The following is a 24,042-nucleotide window of genomic DNA, read 5'->3' as shown; positions in this document are numbered from 1 at the left end:
ACAAACTGTGATTATTCAGACTTGGGCATTTGGCAAGCATTTTCTCTTATGAAGTGACTGGCACTTCAAGGTAACTGACAGTATTTGTTGCTAATGATAAAACTGTGTTTACAAGCAAAATTAGGATTTTAGAAAACTTGTATCTGCCACCATGGACTTGACAGCTTTTCTACTTAAAGACTTTTTCTTTCTCCTCCCTTGGTTTGTAGGCACTGTGTGGCACTTTATTTTTAGATGCCCAGCAAGTGGCTGGTCCCCTGCCCCGGGTGTGGGGGTGGGGTGGGGGCGTGTCACTTTCCTGATGATATTGATGGTGATATTAATGAATGTGGCTTTGGATACTGTATGACAAAATGAAGCGACGTTTGGAAGATCAGCTTGACTCAGTGAAACAGAACTTTTAAAATATGCTCCAGGATGTTACAAAGATCCATTCAAACTGCAAGAGGTCAGAGAATTTCAGTGTAACAGAGTTTGTAAAGTTCACTGATTTGGTTTTATTGTTTCACATTGCAATTGATCTTTAAGAAACTACAGCTTATTGAGTTTTGGTGTAGTATCAAAGCAGAATATCCACAATTATCTGAAAATATTAAAATATTCTTCCCTTTTCCAATTCCAAATCTTTACAAAGCTGGATTTTCTTGATATACTTCAACCAAACATGTTGCAAAACAAACAATGCAGAATCTATGAGAATCTAGCTGTCTTCTATTAAGCCAGACATTAAGATTGTAAAAGTATGTAACAATTATACTCTTAATTAAATTTTTTTGAAAATAATATTTTTGTAAGCATGTTATTTATGTTAATACTTAATGGATTTATTGTTGTTATTTTAAAATGAATTAGTCCATAAATATTTTAAAAAGTTTTTGGCCACATTACTTGGCTTGTGGGATCTCAGTTCCCTGATCAGGGATCAAGCCCAGGCCCCTGGAAGTGAAACCACCATGTGATAACCACTGGACTGCCAGGGAATTCCCATAAATATTTAAAATTTTATCAGTTTTAGCTTCTAACATGGTAAATAGCTATAGATTTAGCCTAGATTAATCAAGGCTTTTCAAAGTCTTCAATAATTTTTAAGAATTTAAAGGGATTCTGAGACCAAAAAATTTGAGGCAACTGTTCAAGTGGAATTCATTTCACGTGGAAGGAAATATCAGGAGTAGGAAAAAAGATTTATCTCTTTAGCAAGTGAGGGTCCTATCTCAGGAGATGTTTTGGAAGATGTTGTTGACTGACAACCAAATCATTCATATCTCACAACTGAGGCTGAAAAACCAGATATTTACTTTCCAAATATCCATTGTGCCCAGAGGCAGTCATGTGACCTAGTTTTAGACCCTGAGATTGTAGAAGATGCTTTGATGGCCTCTTCCTTTATTGGGACAATGCACCTGTCATCCCATGGCTGTGAATTGCCCTCAGCCAAAGGGAGCCTCCTTGCTTGGAAATGACTAGCAGATTATGCTGCGTGCCCTCAGCAGCTTGCAGCCAATGCCTCACCAACACAGGGATGTGAAAGCCAGAACCCCTTGCCTCAATATGAGTTGGCTCCATGGTGGAATCAGGCTGAGGTGAGGTTGCAGCTAAACCCACATCCTTGCCTGACTTCTTCTGTCTGCTTTCTTTGCTCCCTTAAGAGCTTTATTGAAAATATTCCCTCAACAAGTTGCCTGCACAAGAATCCCCATTTTAGCATCTAGAGAACCCAGTCTAAACCAGACATAAGCAGAAATCAGTGGGAGTGCCTTTCTGGGAAAGCATTTAGTTTCTTGATTTAAAAAGAGAAAGAGAGAAAGGGGAACAGTACAGTGGGCATGGACCCTCCCTCTTCTTACCTTGAACATGGTATGGTGTCTGGAGCTAAAGTTTCCATCTTGTGGCCAAGAGGCAGTAGACACAAAGGAAAGAGAGCCAGTGCCAACAGCCCCAATCTCCAAACTTTTATATGTGAGAAAAATAAATACTATTTGCTTAAGTCACTTTAGATCAGTGATTCTGTTGTTTGCAACTGAACACATTACTATCTGACAGAGTTGTTATGAGACTCTAATGAGAAAATATTTTATTGCTTTATTTTCTTGGACTCGAAAATCATTGCAGATGGTGACTGCAGCCATAAAATTAAAAGACGCTTGCTTCTTGGAATAAAAGCTATGACAAACCTAGACAGCATATTAAAAATTAGCAGAGACATTGCTTTGCCAACAAAGGTCTGTCTGGTCAAAGCTTTGGTTTTTCCAGTAGCCATGCACAGATGTGATAGTTGGACTGTAAAGAGAGCTGAGCGCTGAAGAATTCATGCTTTTAAACTGTGGTGTTGGAGAAGACCCTTGAGAATCCCTTGGATTGCAAGGAGATCAAATCAGTCCATCCTAAAGGAAATCAGTCCTGAATATTTGTTGAAAGGACTGATGCTGAAGCTGAAGCTCCAATACTTTGGCTACCTGATGGGAAGAACTGACTCATTGGAAAAGACCCTGATGCTGGGAAAGATTGAAGGTGGGAGGAGAAGGGGACGACAGAGGATGAGATAGTTGGATGGCATCACAGACTTGATGGACATGAATTTGAACAAACTCTGGGATTTGGTGATGGACAGGGAGGCCTGGCATGCTGCAGTCCATAGGGTTGCAAACAGTTGGACACGACTGAGTGACAAGTGGATGAGAAAATAAAGGGCCTAGCCTATAACAGACATGCAAAAATTAGTAATTTTTTCCCCACCATCTCTTCCCAAATAAGTTTTCCTAATTGGAGTTATGGAAGGCCAAATGAGATTACCAAGTGCCTTTGTATAGTATACATCAAAATTAACTCCAATTAAGAACTGATGCCCTGATTAAGAGAGAAGTGACTAAATAAAAGGAAGGAGCAGTGAATTTTGTCTCTTCTTTCTTACATTTCAGCAGTGGCTGGTCTTATGTGTTGGGAGGGTTGACCCAAATCACTGCTTTTCAGTTCAGTTCAGTTCAGTCGTTCAGTCGTGTCCGACTCTCTGAGACCCCATAGACTGCAGCATGGCAGGCCTCCCTGTCCATCACCAACTCCTGGGGCTTGCTCAAACTCCTGTCCATCAAGTTTGTGATGCCATTCAACCATCTCATCCTCTGTCGTCCCCTTCTCCTCCCACCTTCAATCTTTCCCAGCATCAGGCTCTTTTCTGGTGAGTTACTTCTTATCATCAGGTGGCCAAACTATTGGAGTTTCAGCTTCAGCATCTGTCCTTCCAATGAATATTCAGGACTGATTTCCTTTAGGATGGACTGGTTGGATCTCCTTGAAGTCCAAGAGACTCTCAAGAGTCTTTTCCAACACCACAGTTAAAAAGCATCATTCTTCTGCGCTCAGCTTTCTTTATAGTCCAACTCTCACATCCATACATGACTAGTTGGCAAAGTAATGTCTGCTTTTTGATAAGCTGTCTACTCACTGCTTTAATATCTCCTAATGACTCAAGGAAAAATACTTTCACCTTTTATAAAATATGTTATCATTTTGGGCTTATATTGGCTCACCGTTCAAGTTTATAAAAATAGACCAATATTTGTACCAAAGTAGAAGAGTATGGTTGGCTGACTTGGGTGTCAAGGACAGTAGAGCCTTTACTTTGGGTTGTGATCATGCGTGTGTATCACAGCAGCTCTTTTTTTTGGTGGGGGGGGGGCCCTATTCTTGCTCTATACCTAATCCTTATTATTTATGGAAGTAAAGCTTGTCCTTGGAATAATGAATCTGCTGGTGACAGGGATGCAGTGCTTGAGATGCACCGAATGCCTCAGGTTTACATGATGTTAAATAATGCAGTTCAATCTGATTTAGCAAATATTTATTGAATGTCTGCCATGTGCTGGGCACAGTGAGGCCTGTGGCCATGCATCAGTCATGGCTTGCCTTTCTGGAGCCAAGATCTCTGGGTAGGAGACTTATATCCTGGTCACTTGGATGCAGGGTTGATGATACAGTAAAGATGCTAACAGGGTTCTTTGAGACTTTTGAGGGAGGGGAGGAGAGATCCATTTCACTTTGGGGATTGACTAAGAGCACTTAGATGTCAGTGCGCATGCTCAGTTGCTCAGTCATGTCTGACTCTTGGCGACCCTATGTGCTGTAGATGGCCAGGCTGCCTGTCCATGGATTCTCCAGGCAAGAATCCTGGAGTGGGTAGCCATTTCCTTCTTCAGGGGGTCTTCTCATCCCAGGGATCAAACCTGGGTCTCCTGCACTGAAGGAGGATTCTTTGCTGTCTGAGCCACTAGGGAAGCCTTTAGATGTCAGGGAGATAAGCAAATAATCTCTGTGCTTGTTTTTCCGTCATCTAATTGTGTCACAATTTTTTTTTTTAAGTTCACACGTTCATTTGCAGTGACAGCATTTTGCTTCTTGTCATCCAAGACTAGTAGTTTCCTGTCTTAGCATAAAAAAATGGACTTAGCTGATTGCATCATCATTTATAGATCTTTTGTTTTCTTACGTTTTTGCTAGTTATAGAAGCTATTTTTAAAAGTAAAAAAATTATTCTTATTGTTTGATATGTATAGAAAATTTTTAATTGGAATATAATTGTCCTGTTGGTGTCTGCTGTGCTGCATCATGAATCAACTGTATGTATACATATATCCCTGCCCTCGTGAGCCTCCCTCCCACCGCCTTGTGATTGTTCAAGTATGAAATCTTTTCACACAGTCGAACTTCCGTGAATCCTGGCAGCACCACCATGAGGTGGGTCTGTCTGTCATATAAGTTTACACATAAAGAGGTAAACAGGTTCATCAAAGTTTCAAGTGCTCATGTGGCTTTAAATGATAATGATATTCAGATATTCTAACTCCAGATTTAGTTCTTTCTGTCCAGACCAGTGGTTTTTAAAGTCGACATCAGTACTTCTCGAGTGAATCTTCTAGGAGGTTTCAAAAATCCCCATGTCCAGGGTATACTTCAGGCCAATTAAATCAGGCTCTTTGGTGGTGACTGCAGCCATGAAATTAAAAGACGCTTACTCCTTGGAAGGAAAGTTATGACCAACCTAGACAGCATATTAGAAAGCAGAGACATTACTTTGCCAACAAAGGTCCGTCTAGTCAAGGCTATGGTTTTTCCAGTGGTTGTGTATGGATGTGAGAGTTGGACTATAAAGAAACCTGAGCACCGAAGAATTGATGCTTTTGAACTGTGGTGTTGGAGAAGACTCTTGAGAGTCCGTTGGACTGCAAGGAGATCCAACCAGTCCATCCTAAAGGAGATCAGTCCTGGGTGTTCACTGGAAGGACTGATGCTGAAGCTGAAACTTCAATACTTTGGCAGAGAGCTGACTCATTTGAAAAGACCCTGATGCTGGGAAAGATTGAGGGCAGGAGGAGAAGGAGACGACAGAGGATGAGATGGTTGGATGGCATAAATGACTCAATGGACATGGGTTTGGGTGGACTCTGGGAGTTGGTGATGGACAGGGAGGCCTGGCGTGCTGCAGTTCATGGGGTCACAAAGAGTCAGACACGACTGAGCTACTGAACTGAACTGTACTCTGGTGGTGGGACTTTGGCAATAGTGTTGTTTTTTTTTAAAAAATCAATTAATTACCTAATTACTTTTAAATTGTGGCAAAATACTCATAATGTAAGCTTCATCTTCTTACCTAGTTTTAAGCCTAACTTCAGTGGCATAAAGTACATGGACATTGCTACGCTACCATCACCACCAGCCATCCACTGAACTTTTCATCTGGCAAAATCGAAATTCTGTACCCGTTAAATAACTACCATTACCTCCTGCCTCTAGCCCCTGGCAACCATCATTCTACTTTCTGTCTCTATGAATTTGACTACTTAGGAACCTCATATAATTAGAGTTATACAGTATTTATCTTTTTATGACTGGCTTATTTGATTTGTTATACCATATATCAAAATTCCCTTCCTTTTTGAGACCAAATAATATCCCCTTATATTTTTACACCCATTTTGTTTTTCCATTCATTGTTGATGGATGATTAGTTGCTTTCACCTTTTGATTACTGTGAATAATGCTGCTATGAACATGAGTGACCCTGCTTTCAATTCTTTTGGGTATATATGCAGAAATAGAATTGCTAGATCATGTAGTAATTCTATTTTTAATTTTTTGAGGGCCCATCATATGGTTTTCCAATGTGGTTGCACCATTTTACATTCCCAACCAACAGTGCATCAGTGTTTTTTCAAGCTCCCTCGTGATTTCAGTAAACAACCAAAGTTGAGGATCCCTGAGATAGACTGACATCCTCAAGGACAAGGCTCTGTTTCATTCACCTTTGTATCCAAGGCACTCTGACAAGTTGCATTGAGAGGAATTCTTCTATGTTGCATTCATTTTATTTCTGCTTAACTTCTGCAACTCTGTAGCTACACCTGTTTTCCCTACAAGGCAAGTGTATTGACAGACCTCTGAAGTTTTCTTCTGTGGCGAACATGTGTTCCTGCCCTAGTCACGTTTCTTTGCTTTGCTGGCACCAAACATACAGGAGAAGGAGCTGCTGCTTTTAAACAAAATAGAAGAGGAGAAATAAAATACAAGAAAGGTAGGCGGCCAGGTTTTCTTCAGATCTGTAGCACATGCACCTACTGTTTTCCATGGCTGACTAATGATCTTCCAAATGTGGCTTCTTAATTACATTTCTTCACTGGCATCCGCCCCCCCCCCCACCACCCCGCACCTCATCCTAGTTCTTGCAAACCAGAAAGGAGCCTTTATTACTTAAAACGAATTGTGTTTTGCTTGTTGGAAATTGACAAGAATCTCATCAAGCTAAGAGAAGGTTTGGGGACTTGATCCATAATGATCTTCATCAAAGAGATGCCCGCCCCCACCCCCACCGTACACAGATTTTATTAAGAACGAGAATCCATCAGTTTATATAGGGAGGGTGACAGAGGAAAAGAAAGAAAAAAAAAACACACCGTGGGGAGTGGAGGGCAAAAGTCACTACATTCAGTGTCTCTTTTCTCTTTGGATTGTTGTCAAGAATGATTTATTTAATCATCTTAATTCAGAAGACATTTAGTGTCAGGGAACAGTCTTTTTTATTACTTCTGCTTTCTGCTGGCCTTTCCTGGGCCTCTTACATTTCCATCAAGCTATTGGCATTCTGTCTGAATCAGTAGCAGGCAAAAGATCTCTTTCTTGGATATGCAACACAGTCTATTCTACCTGGGATCAGAAATGAAGAATTATAGCTGTTTAGAATGAAGAGAGACTTTGTGAGATGAGCTTCTAGCCCAGTAATACTTGGCCTACAGACACTGTGATGTAGCTGGTTAATGACAGAGTTGAGACAAGGACCCAGGTCTTTTTTCACTGTGTCCATTACTTTTGCCATGTTCTATGCTTGCATTCACTAACTTTTTCATTCAATATTTATTATCTATCATATTTTTGACACAGTGCTAGGCATTGGGGGAAGAGCAACAGAGACATGTTTCCTATTATGATTTCTAGTGAAAGAGATAGCTAATTTACCATGCAGTACAGTATAAAAGGAGGTACCCAATCCCGTTTGTGGGGGAGATCAGGGAGGACTTCCTGGAAGAAGTGACTTTTAATGTAAAAACTAATGAGCAAGTAACAGTGTGCCAGAGGAAATGTGGAGAGTGTCCCAGAAGAAGCAAAGAGTACATGCAAAAAAGAGTGGTGCATTTGAAGAACTGAAAGAAATTGAGGAGGAGGTAAGGAGGGCTACGATCAGGTAATCCTTGTGGGCCATACTGAAGAATGCAGACCTTGTTGTGAGGGCAGTGGGCATCTGTTGATCAGAATAACATTTGAAAAGGCTCATTTTCACTGCCACGTGGAGAATGGGTTGTGGGTAGGCCACCCCAGTGGAGAGAGACCACTTAGAAGACACTGCATGTGGTGACTGCAGCCATCAAATTAAAAGACGCTTGCTCCTTGGAAGAAAAGTTATGACCAACCTAGACAGCATATTGAAAAACAGAGACATTACTTTGCCAACAAAGATCCATGTAGTCAAAGGTATGGTTTTTCCAGTGGTCATGTATGGATGTGATAGTTGGGCTATAAAGAAAGCTGAGCACCGAAGAATTGATGCTTTTGAACTGTGGTGTTGGAGAAGACTCTTGAGAGTCCCTTGGACTGCAAGGAGATCCAACCAGTACATCCTAAAGGAGATCAGTCCTGGGTGTTCATTGGAAGGACTGATGCTGAAGCTGAAACTCCAATACTTTGGCCACCTGATGCGAAGAGCTGACTCATTTGAAAAGACCCTGATGCTGGGAAAGATTGAGGGCAGGAGGAGAAGGGCACGACAGAGGATGAGATGGGTGGATGGCATCACGGACTCAATGGACATGAGTTTGAGCAAACTTCGGGATTTTGTCCATCAGTGATGGACAAGGAGGCCTGGCATGCTGAAGTCCACGGGGTTGCAAAGAGTCAGACACGACTGAGCGACTGAACTGACTGTGATAATGCAGAGGAGAGAGGATGGTGGCTTGGACCATTTGTCGCTGAGAGGATAGAAAGAAGTGAGCGATTGCAGAGGTGTACCTGTGATGAAGGTGGTGAGCTAAATGGGTGCCATGTCCTGGGAAGGGCCCATAGGCCGACGATGGGGTCTGAGGGGTAAAGATGGAGATAGTGGTGGACATGTTGATGCGGAAGTGACTTTTGGACTCACTCACACATCTTAATTGACATGCTGAGTACATGCCTGTTTGGGGCTGAATCACATTCTGTTTAAATATGTATGTTGAAGCCCTAACCCTCCCGTGCCTCAGAGTGTTGCTGTGTTTGAAGACGAGGCCTTTAAAGAGGTGCATAGGTGAAAGCAAGGCTGTAGGGTGGGGCCTGGTGCTGTCTGACCGCTGTTCTTACAAGAAGGGAAAATCTGGACACACAAAGAGACGTCAGGGGTGGGCACGCACAAGAAACCATGTGCGGACATGCCGGAAGGTGGCCGTCTGCAAGCCAAAGAGAAAAACTTGCTGACACCTTGACCTTGTACTTCCAGCCTCCAGAACTATGAGGAATGAATTGCCATTGTTCAAGCCATCAAGTCTGTGCAGACTGGCAGTGCCTTAGTGTATGCATGCATGCCAAATTGCTTCAGTTGTGTCTAACTCTTTGCAGTACTGTGGACCGTAGCCTGCCAGGCTCCTCTGTCCATAGAATTCTCCAGGCAAGAATACTGGAGTGGGTTGCCATGCCCTCCTCCAGGGGATCTTCCTGCCCCAGGGAGATACCTGTTGTTGGATATAAGGGTCTGCAGAGAGGACCTAAAGTTAGAGCTTGCAAATCTGTAGCATTTGGATAAACTTAGTTAGAGCCATGGGAGGATGGGGCAGCCCACAGTGTATGGATAGAGAAGAGAGGGGGGCCTAGGCCCGCACACTGAGAAAGGCCATCTTTTCAGAACAAGTCAGAGAAGGAGGTAAGTCTAGATCCACAGAGTTCTGGGAGGGGGTGATCGAGGATGTCAGAAGTGAGTGAGCCATAGCCTGGACAGCACATTTGGGGGACTGATGGAAGCGAGGCAGATTATGGGGGTTGAGGAGCAAGAGATGAGGAGCTGCAAATGGTAAGACAGGCGCACATTATAAGCAGTTTGGCTTGGTGGGAGGACTGATATTTAGAGCAGAACCTGGAGTGGGACCAAGGAAGAATCTTAAAAAAAAAAAAAACCCAAAACCCAAAACATGAGACACTTGAGCAAGCCTAAGAGCTGGTTGGAGAGAGGCTGACTAGAAGGTGGGAGGGAATAAGCAGAAGGGCCCAGTGTCCCAGGTCAGAGCTGTGGGCCCCACGGACGTGGCCTAGAGATGGGCCTCGTCCAGGAGGAGCGAAGACGAAGATCGGGTGCAGATGCCCGGGGCTGAGACAGCTGCCTCTGGCTGCTTCCTTCCTCTCTGAGAGGAGAAGAGGCCCTCTGCGGAGGGCAGGGGGAGGCCGGCGGGAGGACACCTGTCACAGGTCGGAGGGCGAGAGGACAGTCTCCCGGAGTCACCAGGATACGGAGGGACGTGGACCCCATGGTGAGCAGACCACGCAGGTGCTTCACAAGCATTACTGAACATAATTTGATGGATAAAATTATCCTTATTTTACAGATGAGGAATCCAGGGCTCCAGAGGTCAAGATTCTGCTCACAGTTATGTAATTCATAAGAGCCCCTGGCAGGATTTAAACCCGGAATCCTTGAAGCCTGGGCCCTATGCCCTCAATACAGTGCCTGCCCTGACCTGAATTGGATCCAACTAGTGGAGGCCTTGGCTGGCTAATAATTTGCTTACTCTTCAACCTCATACGCATTTGAAACTTACTCCAGGGTTTTTTGGAGGAAGGGTTGAGTTCTGTGTGCAGGAAGGGCAGAGTTCCAAACCCGCGCCGTCATCTCTGTGCAACTAAAGGTCTCAAGGGCACCTGGAGCCACTCTTCCCTGGGATGCAATTCACAGGCTTGCTTCTGGAATTAGGCGCCTGGCTGGGGACGGGAGATCAGGAGTGGATTCTGAAGGTGGGAGGGAGTGGGGGAGCTCTATACTTTTCCAACCTCGTGGCTTATCGAATGACAGATGCTTCTTTATTTATAGTGCTCTAGGTTTGAAAAGTTGTTCCTAAATCCACGTGAGTGTAAGTACAACTAGACATTCATTGGACAAGGCCCCCCCATCAGTGGAGTGATTTTCCTCTAATGTGTGACTTTCTGTGTATCGAAGAAAGATGATCAAATTCGTATGTTGAAGCCCTCTAGGAAAGATTTAGAGCTGAGTAGTATTTGTATTTCTTCCAGCCATGGTCCGTGACCTCCCTCAAAGGAGTCCTGGAAAACTCCATTTTTTCCACCTTGTCATTTTTCCAGCGGCATCTTGGTGTCTTCATGATATTTAGCTCTGTAGATGTGTTCTGGACGGTTGTTCAGCTGAACGACCCCAGGCCGGCTCTGAGCATGCTTTGCTCAGGTTTCTCATAGGTTGTCAGATAACAGACCTGACTTGTTCTGCCTGTGTCGGTGACTCAGCGCTGAAATTGTGTCCCGGGCCGCAAGAGACCACCAGAGCTGCCGTAACCGTGTTTCTGTGAGTTACTCAAGATTCATCAAGCCACACGATGTTGAGCATAGGAAATGTTGACTATGTCGGAGAAAGCTTTCTTTTCTCACCATGGATGTTTCCACTGACGTAAAATCCTTACTTCGTGCCTTGTTGATTTTTAGGTCAGTTACGGGAAATAGCAAGTGTTCCAGGCCTTAAAGAATTTACACAACAAATGGCTCAGTGGTTAAGAACCCAACCAGCCAATGCAGGAAACATGGGTTCCATCCCTAGGTCAGGAAGATCCCCTGGAGAAGGGCATGGCAACCCACTCCAGTATTCTTGCCTGGAGAATCCCATGGACAGAGGAGGCTGGTGGGCTACAATCCATGGGGTCACAAAGAGTCAGACATAACTTAGAGACCAAAAGGGCAACAAACCAAAACACCGGGAAAGGAAAGCTAGGGTCGTTCACGAATACATTCTTAGCGTGGCATGGGAATTCGCTTTGTGGAGCAAGCTGGAGTATCATAGGGTGGCCAGCCCTCTTGTTTTACCCTGACTGAGGGGTGACCGGGGGTGCCACACTTGCAGTACTGAAGTCAGGATGGTCCTGGGCAAACTTCCCCGGTGGCTCAGACGGTAAAGCGTCTGCCTATAATGCAGGAGACCAGGGTTCAATCCTTGGGTCGGGAAGATCTCCTGGAGAAGGAAATGGCAACCCACTCCAGTTTACTTGCCTGGAGAATCCCATGGACGGGAAGGAGCCTGGTGGGCTACAGTCCATGGGGTCCTGAAGAGTCGGGCATGACTGAGCAACTTCACTGCCATCTACTTTGCTTTTGTGCATAAACTTTTTTTTTTTTTTTTTGGCTGTGCTGGGTCTTCGTTGAAGAGCTCGGGCTTCTCAAGTTGTGGTGAGCAGGCTTAGTTGCCCCAAGGAATGTGGGATCTTAGTTCCCTGACCAGGGATCAAACCCACATCCACTGCATTGAAAGGAGGATCCTTAACCACTAGGGAAGTTCCCTGAGTAAACTTTTGTTTTAATTATAGACTAGTTTTGAATTTAAAGAAAAATTGCAAAGACAGAACAGAGAGTTCCCATATACCATGATCCCAGTTTCCCTGCTAGCAATATGTTAGTATGAAACATGAACTGGTGCTTTCGAATTGTGGTGTTGGAGAAGGCTCTTGGGGGTCTCTTGGGCTGCAAGGAGATCAAACTAGTCAATCCTAAGGGAAATCAACCCTGAATATTCATTGGAAGCACTGATGCTGAAACTGAAGCTCCAGTACTTTGGCCAACTGATGCGAAGAACTGACTCATTGGAAAAGACCCTGATGCTGGGAAAGATTGAAGACAGGAGAAAAAGGGGGCAGCAGAGGATGAGGTGGTTGGATAGAATCATTGACTCAATGGACGTGAGTGTGAGCAAACTCCGGAAGATAGTAAAGGACAGGGAAGCCTGGCGTGCTGCAGTCCGTGGGGTTGCAAAGAGTCGGACATGACCAAGCGACTGAACAATAACAAGGAAACATTTGTCACAATTAATGGACTGATATTAATGCATGGACTGAAGTCCATGTTTTATTCAGATTTCCTTAGTTTCTATCTCATGTCCTTTTTCTGTTCCAGGATTCTGTTCAGGGATTACATTACAATTAGCTGTCATGCCTTCTGAATCTCCTCTCAGCCATGACATTCTCTCAGACTTGATGACTTTGACAAAATTTGGTAGTAGTGATCAGGTATTCTGTAGACGGTTCCTCAGCTAGGATTCATCTGATGTTCTTCTCATCATTAGACTCAGCTTATGGGTGTTGGGGAGGAAGATCACAGAGACCAAGAGCAATGCGCATCACCTTCTGTCAGGGGTGTGTCCTATCAGGACGACTTGTCACTGCAGTGCTGCCTTTCACCATCTGCTCTAGGTAGGCTGGTCAGGTTTCTCCACTGTAACATCACATGTCCTCTCTCTCTCTCTTCCAGACTGTGCTCTTTGGAAGGCATTCCCCATTTGCAGCCCACACTTAGGGAGTGGGAAGTTGCTATGCTCTGTGTGCTTAATCAGGGAGAATTTACATAAAGTTATTTGGAATCCTGCATCATGGGAGATTCGTCTATCCTTTATTTATTCCACCACTGATTTACATCAGTGCGGACTCATGGACATTTATTTTATACTTGGGGCTAGAGTCCAATACTACTTTATTGTGTTACAATTCCCTAAAGATAAATGGTACTAAGCATCTTTTCATATACTCACTTGCCCTCCAATATATTGTCTTTAGTCCGATGTCTGTTCAGCTCTTTTGCTCTTTTTAAGATGGGGTCATCCTCATCCTGCTTTGAGAGCCATCTGGGACCAGAGGCCAGCTGTGTGTGTGTGTGTGTGTGTGTGTGTAGGACTGGGAAACCCTGCTGACCCGAGATTTCCTCAGCTGTGGCTTTTGAGACTCTCCTTCTAGAAGCTCAGCCCAGCGGATCCTGAGTCAGATCTGACCAGACCAGGGTGGGGTTTGGAGGTAGGCTCTCTGGACCAGACCTCGGTGTGGCTCAGTCAGAACTGTTTGCCTCAGCCTTCAATTTCTTTCCACCTCTTGCCAAATGCTTCACAAAACAGACATAGCACCAAGGTATTTCACAACCTCAGAACTCCCATTGACTGTCCCCACCATATAGAACTATCTTAGGCAGCTTCACAGGACTGAAAATATTCTGGTTTCTAGGCTTTCCTGTCTCATGAAGCCTCAGTCCGGGTGGGTTGGGAAGGCTGTGTGGACACTTCCTCACCTTTAGTGTAATTCTTTACTTGTTTTTAAAAAGACGGACCTCAGGGCTCTGGAACCTGAGTTTAAAGTCACGGAGGAGATCGACTGCAGAGAAATGCCAAGTAGCGCCGCGGCACGACGAAGGATTGCTTGTGTTCTTTGAGGCCGAGGGCTCTGTGGTAGTTTCTCTGAAGTTTCCTTGTTCTGAAGACCCTCTTAAAGGCGGAGATCCATCACTGTGGTAATTTACAGACATTAGTTTTTCAAACGAAAGGCCGCTTTACCTGTCAGCAGATTCGAGCGTTGACAAGCCGGCAGCTGAAGGCCGCCTGCCGCTGAGGGCGCGCGGCCGCTAGGGGGCAGAGCGTCTCCTGCTAATAAGGGAGGCGCTGCTCCGGGGAAGGAGCGCCGGCAGAGAGGCGTCCCGGAGCGGGCCGAGGTCCAGGCGCTGGGAGCTTTAGCAGTAAGAGGTGGTGGTGGTTTTTCTAGCTTGAAAGCTGACTCTGAAGAGAATCATGGATTTTACGTCTGTCGTCTCGCGTACAATTTCTGTTCTCTGCAGACTTCCGAGTATCATTTAATTTCCCCTCAGCAGCCATGACTGGTCGTTTTTGGTGGACTTGGGGTGCAGAAAGTCACAACGTTCTCTCCGTTTCCCCCAGCGCATTTGTTCTGGTGACTTCTGGATAAAACGAGGAAAGGTCAGTGAAGAGGACGGCGGCGGGGGAAGGAGTAGGACGGCGCTGGGCCCTGCAGCCTCTGTGAGGAGGCGGAGAGCGGGCCGGTGGTGAGGGTGCTGACTCTCCTCCAGCCCGGATCACAGAGCCCCAAGCACCTACGAGCCCCAGGGGCCAGCCGCGCTCCCTTCCCACTTGGGGACAGTATCAGGGCTCCCCACAACCAGATACGGCCCCTCTAGATTCTTGTGTCTGTGGCACGTGTAGCACAGGCGGCTACTCAGTCTCGCTTTCATCCTGAGCCCCGTGGGCTTCGAAATGCTTCTCATTCCAGTGCTTCAGGCAGTCAAGGTGAGCTTCACCTCTGTTCCAGGTCTGGCAACACCTAGGTGTCAAAAACAAGTTTCTGTTGAACCTCACAGTCAACTCTCCTGGCTCTGTGGTCGTGTTGTTTGCAATTCAGACATCTCTGCAAGTTTTTGGAGAGTCTTCCTTCAAATGTGGTCAAGGTCTTTTGCACAATGGCCAAAACTTGGACTAGTTTCAGGCACTGGTTGGTTGTTGGCTAAGACGGTTATGCCACATTATTTTGCTAGAAATTTAGTCAAACTCCTCCATTTTTTCCATGAGTATGTTATCTATCCAGAGTGAAAGTCTGACCTACTAACTAAGATTTACTAAAGAGTGAGGTGACTCACCTTACCAATGTTCAGAAATGCAAATTAAATAATATGAAACATTATTTTTTCCTCATCAAGTGGCAAAAATGAAAATGGGTAATAATCTATAGTGCTGTTGGGGAGGGAAAACCAGGCCTCCTCTTGTAGCCAAGAATGAAAATTGTTGCTATCTTTGGAAAGACAGTATAATAAAACCTGTTAAAATAAGAAATACGTATTCTTGCCTCACATCTCAGTTTTGGGAATATAGTCTTCCGATATGAAAGTGGGAGAATATATGGAATTTTTCTGGTGGTCCAGTGGCTAAGACACCAGACTCCCGATGCATGAGGTCCGGCTTTCATTCTTGGTCAGGGAACCAGATCCCACGGGCTGCAACTAGGAATTTGCATGCCACAACTAAAGATCCCACATGCTGCAACTAAGACCTGGTGTGGTCAAATTTAAAAAAAAAAAAAAGAGTGGGAGAATGTAATAACTAATCAAGGAAGCTTGTTGCATACTTTTTAGTGATAAAACAAAGCATTATTGAGACACCTCCTGGATGTCCCCTAATAGGATATATTTTGACATAAATATAATATTCATAATTTCAATTAAAGTGGGTATAAATGAATGAATCAGATTCGTATGAATTATTCTAGAGGGTATCTATGGTAAATGAGGAAAAGGGAAACTGTGGAGTCTTAAACATAGTATAATTCAGCTTTTTTTCTTCTTTCTTTTTAATTCAGTTTTAATAAGAACTAAAAACTCAAACTCTCTGAGTAGGAATAAATGTTTGTATACAAGCATAATGAAAATATGGCAGGCCACCCACCAGGTTTTTGATGTTTAGGGTTGGGATAAGAGGAGAGGTGTCTATACTTGTATGGAGTTAGAGTATTACTAATTTTTTTCTTTTCTTTTTTTTATTATGTATGTTTGCCTGCATCAGGTCTTAGTTGAAGCAAACGGGATCTTTGTTGCAGTGCATGGGTTCATGGTTGCTGTGTTTGAGGGTTTAGTTACCCCTAGGCATGTGGGATCTTAATTCCCTGATGTGGGATTGAACCTGTGTCCCCCTACATTGCAGGATGGATTCTTAACCATTGGACCACCTGGGAAATCCCATGAATTTTTCTTCAATGCATTTTATTACTATTTTTTATTTATTTTATTTATTTGGCTGTGCTGGGTCTTAGTTGCAACATGTGGGATCTAGTTCCCTGACCAGGGATTGAACCTGGAACCGCCTGCATTGGGAGCACAGAGTCTTAGCCAATGGACTACCAGAGAAGTCCCTCTTTAATGCATTTTAAAAAGAGGAAGTATACAAATACTTTTAGAATAAAAAAAAAATCAGAGGAGGAAACATGGCCCCTAAAAAGATAAGGCCATTGACCAAAGTCTTCATAGCTAGTTGATAGCCAAGCAGGGGTGATGATGCATGTCTGCTGAGCCCAAATTCTCTGTGTTCAATCCTCTGTCCACGCTGCTGTTAACTGGCAAAACTCCTCGCTGTTCCTTTTATTTGATGTTCTCGCCCCTCCCCTCCTTCTCTATTGAGTAGCTGAGCTGAGAAGGAGCGAGTGCTTTTAATTGTAGCCAGATCCTCTGCTGTTCATCCTCTGGCGGACACTTTCCTTTGGACTGGATGAATTAATTTCCATGACCGGGTTAGCTATTGAATGACAATCCCCAGAGTTAAAAGGATTGAGGGGGTGACCAAAGAGATATATATTTTCTCATTGTCCAGTCAAGACGTTCTCCTTGATCTGACAATTTTTCAGAAGCCTGCATTTTATTTCATTTCCAGCTTGACATAAAAGTGATTGTGTCCTTGGGGGTTATGAGAAATATAATCTCACCTGTGACCTCCCTTTCATACTGTAAGATCTCCAAAGACTTTATGGAACCTATGCAGTTTAATTTGGGCTTTGCTCAGCTTTCCTTTGGTTAAAGTTCACCCATGGACCCTTTTGAATAGTTTGTCATTTAATCCAGGAAGATACTGTTACCTGTCAAACAGGACATATTGCTGTATTAATGATTTTTTTCTTTTTATTCCTGGGAAATCCCTTTTTCCCCCTAATGTTCTTAAATCTCGATGTACAGTCTGGAAATACACAGCCATAAAGTGTGAATCTGGGCCTGAAGAAATTATGAGGCAGTGTGGTAGGCAGAATAATGTCCCTGCAAAGTAATCCACATCCCACCCCTGGGATGTGTGACTAAATTGTCTTGCAGGGCAAAAGGGACTTTGTAGCTATGACTTATTTAAGAGTTTTGAGATGGGGAGATTACCCATTATGAAGGCGGGCCTAATATGATAACATGAGTCTTTAAAAGCAGATTCCCTTTCCTGGCTGTAGTCAGAAGATGTGACTATGGAGGATGATCAAGAGAGAGGCAACATTGCTGGCTTTGAAGATGGAGAAGAGGGCTATGAGCCAAGGAATGCAGGTGGCTTCCTGAAACTGGAAAAGGACACAAAACCATTCTCTTCTAGACCTCCAGAAGGAGTGTAGCCCTGCTGACAGCTTGATTTTGACCCAATGAGAGAGACCTACTTCAAACTTGGCGAGGCATGGCAAACCAGATGTACTGTAGTTGAAAGTTCTGCCTCTATTTTCTGCTCTTCTCATCTTTTCCCCCTCCATGTGGAAATGACCTCAGGATGACTTTCTCCATGGTAGCAAGGTGATGATCAGCAGTGACTGGACAATAAACTTTCTTGTTGTAACTGTGGGTAGGAAAGGAAAACCTCTCCCTCAAGCATGAAATAAATGCTTCCCTGCAATCTAATTAGACCAGTTGGACCATAGACGCACTGCTGGACCAGCCCCAGAAGTGCCAGGTACTAATGAGCCAAGCCTGGGTTCCTACAGCAGAGGGGATAGGTGGTCATGATGGGTGTCCATATGGAAGAGGGAGGGGCCAGGGGAAGAGGAAAAGCCGGGCTAGATCCTTCACTGTAGCGCATTCGGCCCGCCCTGCCTCTCAAAGTCTCGTTAGGTGGAGTGTTACCCATCTAACTATATTCATGAACTGTAGTCTCCTACAGTTCCACCTTGTCCTAGTAGGTTTTGGGTTTCTTTCTCTGTTGTTGTTTAGCAGCTAAGTCATTTCCAACTCTTTTGCAAATGCATGGACTGTAGCCCGCCGGGCTCGTCTCTCCGTGGGATTTCTTAGGCAAGAATCCTCGTGTGGATAGCCGTTTCCTTCTCTAGGGGATCTTCCTGACCCAGGGATTGAACCCGTGCCTCTAGCATTGGCAGGTGGATTCTTTACTACTGAGCCTCCAGAGAAGCCCTTCTTTCCCTGTTACTTGCTGCCAAAAATATTCTGCTAGGTACACACAGGCCCTTCCTGCCTCCTCCATTCTTTCCTGGTACCTACCTGGCTCCTGCAAGCTTTTCTGCTTACGACATTCTGCCCCTGACCCGGTAAGACACAGCTTTCCTCCTGAGGCCTGGCATCCAGGCCCGGGGCCAGCGGTGCATACGTGCCCGGCACCTCTCCCCAGCCCTGCACTCACGGCTGGCATTGCTAATTGACCCTGGCCCTCCTCCTCGCCACATGTGGCCTCATGATGTTCAGCACCACACTCCAGGCAACCACATCCGGCTGATTGGAACTGGCACAGGGGCTGGACCCAATTTGGCACATTAGCGTAACTAGACGGCGTCTTTTTTTTCTTTTTAAGTAGTTTCTTTGCCTTGTCAGTTCCTATTGAGATAACGACCAGTTACAACTCTCAGGCCTCCCTCCCTTGTCTGTCTCCATATTTCTCTAAGCCTTGGCTTGGCACAGCCTGTACCAGCCTGTACTTCCAGGCCGATGTACCAGGATTCAGATGAAAGTGAAAGGGTTAGTCTCTCAGTTCTGTCTGACTCTCGGTGACCCCATGGACTGCAGCCTGCCAGGCTCCTCTGTCCATGGAATTCTGCAGGCAAGAAGACTGGAGTGGGTTGCCATGCTCTCCTCCAGGGGACCATCCCGACCCAGGGATGGAACCCAGATGTCCCTCACTGCAGGTAGATTCATTGCAGGACTCAGATGGTTTGTGTTAAATCTTGTAACGCCACTGCTCTGCCATTTCAGTTTAAAATCCTCTTAAAGGACTTCCCTGGTGGTCCAGTGGTTAAGAATCTGCCTTCCAATGCAGGGGATGTGGGTTCAATCCCAGGTTGGGAGCTAAGATCCTCCATGTGCCGGGGCAACGAAGCCTGCCCACTGTATACTGAGCCTGAGTGCCACAACTAGAGAGCCCACACACAATGCTGGAAGATCCCACGTGCTGAAACGAAAACCCCACGTGTTGCACTTCCGATGCAACGTGGCCAAATAAATAAATATTTTTAAAAATAAAATAAAATCTTCTCTAGGGTCAGTTTCCCTACTCTTAGCCTCTTAAACAACTTTATATTTTTGCAGTATCATTTGTATTTTATAAAGGGACTATAATTCACTAGAATTCCAGATTGGGGGGGTGGGTGGGTATTGCTCCTTTCAAGAAAAGCGATCAGGAAGCACTGTGGCGGGTCCTAGGGGAAGGGTGGTCGCTTGTCAAGCTGTATGGCTTTAGGAAGAAGGTGGTGCATGGGCAGTGGGGCTCAGAGAACGAGAAACCAGGAGAGCAGCTTGTTGTGGGGACCACATGGAGGGCGGTGATGTAACTCCTAACACCTGCTCAGAAGTGGGCTCTCTGTCAATGAAACACATCCAAAGAGGGCTTCTAGAGACTAGTCCTGCTGTCCTGGGCACTGTAATTCCCCTTGTCTTGCCTCTTCACAAGACTTTCCGCCATGACATCTATTTTCTTCTTATTCCATCTACAGGTGACCTTGGGTTTCTTCTGGATGCACCCTACACTGGTCAACCCTAAGATGGAGGCCTGATCTTATTCAGCATACAGGTTATTTTATGGTGCTCTCTTTTACATATTTGAGCCCTCTTTTTTATCTGTTGGAGAAGGAAACAGCAGCCCACTCCAGTGTTCTTGCCTGGAGACTCCCAGGGACGGGGGAGCCTGGCGGGCTGCCATCTGTGGGGTCGCACAGAGTCGGACACGACTGAAGCGACTCAGCAGCAGCGGCAGCGTTCTCTGTTTCAGGAGTCATGACTGCTTTTGAAGGGTACCAGGATATGCCACCCCCAAATATACCATGTTGGCATAAGAATTATTTTGAGCCAAAGGCAGTCGAGAAGAAGCAAGGATAGGAAAAGCTCTGTTTTCTCCCCCATTTGCCAAAAGCAGGACGTAAATATGAAAAGGTGTCCCTTCTCCTTTCTCTACCATGAAGGACAGAAGTGAGTCACCATCATGGCAGACACTCTAGACAGTTATTAATGACAACCCAGAAACAGCACAGAGGAATCTACATAACAAACCTTCCTTTAAGTCCTCACTTTCCATTAGCTCCCCATACTTAGCCTCCTGTAATTTACTGCCCTAGAAACTCAGTCTTTCTTCCTTTGTCTTGTCATTTCTCTAAAAACGTATTGTTCTTCTGCTAAGATGTTATATAAGCCCAAGCTCTAAGCACTGTTTTGAGTTACTTATCACCAAATACTCCCATATGTATGTACAAATACACATGTTCATTAACTTTGCTGTTTTTCTCTTGTTAACCTGTCTTTTTTTGCAGGGCTGACTCATAAAACCTCGGAAGATAGAAGGAAAAAGTTCCATTTTTCCTCTCCTACACTTTTTAAAAAACGTGACTTTCTTTGAGTTCACTTTGACTTTCTTTTTTTTGAGTTTGACTTTTTGAGTTTACTTTTTTCCTAGCTTATATTTACTTAATCTCATTTTATTTTACTGCTTTTATTTTTGTTTTTTCTCCTCCATTATAGCATAGTTTTTTTTCATTTTTATGATATTTAATGATCTTTTAAATTTCTCCTATTTACTTCTTTTTTTTTTTTTTAACTGTTAAGCTTCAACTTGTGGTTTAGTCAGTGGCAAGCAGGAGATGGTGGCATTAAGGCATCTTGACACTGAAGAATCTTGGAATTAATTCCCCTTGACAGTCTTAACATTTTCTCCATTCAGTTCAGTTCAGTTCAGTCGCTCAGTCGTGTCCTACTGTTTGTGACCCCATGAATCGCAGCATGCCAGGCCTCCCTGTCCATCACAAACTCCTGGAGTTTACTCAAACTCATGTCCATCGAGTCGGTGATGCCATCCAGCCATCTCATCCTCTGTTGTCCCCTTCTCCTCCTGCCCCCAATCCCTCCCAGCATCAGGGTCTTTTCCAATGAGTCAACTCTTCATGAGGTGGCGAAAGTATTGGAGTTTCAGCTTCAGCATCAGTCCTTCCAATGAACAGGGTCTTTTCTCCATTAGCCCCATTTAAACTTTGGTCTGAGAATTCAGGAAGCTCACTAACTGCTCCCCAAATGCATGGCATAAATGTAGATCAATCTGGAATGTAATTTCCTTCTCAGATCAAGTACCCTGTTGTCCTTTTATGTGAGAGTCACTTAGGTATGTGGGAGAGAGTTGTGGTCACAGGTGGAAATTCAAGTCGTAAGTAAGGAAATAAAAGGAAGGAGCTGGGGCCTTGCAACTGGCCAGCTCACTGGGGCAGAGAAGCAGCTGGGAGGTTGCCCCTGGGCTCAGGGCACATTCCAGCAATACTGGACAGGACATTAGTTTTGTGGCCCTGTGACAAATCCAGGGACAGGGTACCTGGAGCTGTTTCCCCAGACAAGCACCGGCCCAGGGCGTGCCCCTGGTTTAGCCTGTGAATCGAGGGGCCAGCAGAGGGGGAAGCACCCACTTCCTACTGGAGAGGAGCACGCTTCTGTGGGGCGATTCTGCCCTGTCCTTTTCTGCCTGCCACGGGTGGTGACTGCCCAGAGCTTGAGCAAAACAGAATGGGGCTTCTTGCAAGTTAGACTCTGCAGATAGGAGCAATGCCTGTGTGTAAAATGCCGATATCTCGTATAGAGATTTAACAAAACTAAAAGTGGGTGGGGGGAACATCCTTCCTTGAGAATGTACTACTTTGGCTGAAAAACCTTTAACAAGGATTTTCTGCTCTCTGAAATCTTTTTTTTTTTTTTTTAATTTAATTTAATTTAATTTAATTTATTTTGCTTGCTCTGGGTCTTAGTTGCAGCATGTGGGATCTAGTTCCCTGACCAGGGAGCCTGGAGTCTTAGCTGCTGGGAGGTCCCTGCTCTCTGTAACCTTGACTGACATTACTTGGCACCTTCCAACCTGGTGAATCAACTTGGTGAGTTCCCCTCTTTCCCCTCATTGATAAGACATTTTTTTATCTCCTACTTTTTAATCTTGGCAAGAAGGAATGTTGGCCAAAGGACTAGCTTATTATTCAGCTTTTTAAACCAAATATTTGTGTAAAAAGGATGTAACCAGAATGACGCGCAAGACTTTTTCGTGCTTTGTCTGCATACTTGCCTCTATTAGGATGGCGGAATTTCAATTGTTCTAGGCTTAAAGCCGCTAACAATGCAACTTGCAGGCCCTGCCTCCGTCCTTGTCTCTTAAGAGGTTTGAGACGTATTGTAAATACTTTGAGTCACTGGTAGCTAAAGAGAATGAAACTCAGGAACCACCACTTTGTTGCTGGCTATTACCCATCACAATCAGATTTCTCTCAAAACAGGGATTCACCTGAGTCTTGTTTAAAGCCAGAGGGTCTTCTGTTTGTCAGTGCTCTCAGATTTAATGGAGCTAGAAAGATGTTTGTAATACAGTGACTCTGGTCATTTTGAGTATAATGCACTTTCTGGGGATTTGATGAAAGCTGGTCTCTCTCCAGGAAAGTTCACAGGATGCATGGGTATTCGGAATGCTCCCTACAGCTTAGGCTCTTCCCTGATTATCAAAGCACATCCTGTGACCTCAGGTTAAGAATCATTAATAAAATATTATAATTGTATTTGTTAATTGTCCATCAATAAATTTGGGGAAAATAATTTTGATGACATGGGTAAATGCTCACAGGATAATACTAAATGAAATATGAAACCATATTAGGTATGATCCTGGTTTTGTATATATGTGGTTTTATGTGTGTGTAAAGTCTTAAACAAAATCTACCACATACACAAACTGTTCACAGTGGAAAAGAAAAAAGAAGAATCATTAATAAAGGATGAGGCTATAAGCACAATGTTAATTTTCTTAGTTTATGTGCTATTTGGGGTTAATCAGAGAGGTGAAAGAGATGAAAATACATATTAAGACACTGATTACACTGAATTGGCTTCTGTGATTGGGGGGGCTAGCTAAGAAAGTGTTATCAACTCCAATGAGGTGTCTCTCCAAAAGTCATATGTTGAAACCCCCAAGATGATGATATCTTGGGGGGTGATTAGGTCATGATAGGGGCTTCCCAGGTGGCACTAGTAAAGAACCCGCCTGCCAGTGCAGGAGACATAAGAGACACGGGTTCTGTCCTTGGGTCAGAAAGAACCCCTGGAGGAGGGCATGGCAACCCACTCCTGTATTCTTGCCTGGAGTATCCCTTGGACAGAGGAGCCTGGTAGGCCGCAGTCCATGGGGTTGCAAAGAGTTGGACACAGCTGAAGTGACTTAGCATGTATGCATGCATGTAGGTCATGTTAGTGAAGTTCCCAAGAACCTGTGTTAGAACCCTTATTAAAGAGACCCCAGAGACCCCTTTTGTCCATTCGCCATGCAAAATCATAGCAAGAAGATGGCTACCTATGAACCAGGAAGCGAGTTCTCACCAGACATCAAATCTGCTGGTGGCTTGATCTTGGACCTCCCAGCTTTCAGAACCGTGAGAAATACATGTCTGTTGTTTAAGTCAGCCAGTCTATGGTATTTTTGCTACAGCAGCCCAAACAGACTAAGCCAGCAAGTCTGAAATCCTAGGGCAGGCCATCGGGAGTGGC

At 44.6% G+C, this 24,042-nt stretch overlaps 1 long non-coding RNA gene across 1 annotated transcript; it reads left to right on the top strand.

The window, feature by feature from the left end:
- The first annotated feature begins 14,225 nt into the window (after positions 1–14,225).
- Positions 14,226–23,494, top strand: LOC122445044. Its single transcript, XR_006270427.1, has 4 exons — positions 14,226–14,506; positions 19,986–20,062; positions 22,269–22,391; positions 22,941–23,494. It is a non-coding gene; the product is annotated as an uncharacterized LOC122445044 (long non-coding RNA).
- Positions 23,495–24,042: the final 548 nt, after the last annotated feature.

Source organism: Cervus canadensis, chromosome 7, assembly GCF_019320065.1.
Source record: "Cervus canadensis isolate Bull #8, Minnesota chromosome 7, ASM1932006v1, whole genome shotgun sequence".
Lineage (NCBI taxonomy): Eukaryota > Metazoa > Chordata > Mammalia > Artiodactyla > Cervidae > Cervus > Cervus canadensis.
This window is presented reverse-complemented; position numbering and strand designations above follow the sequence as displayed.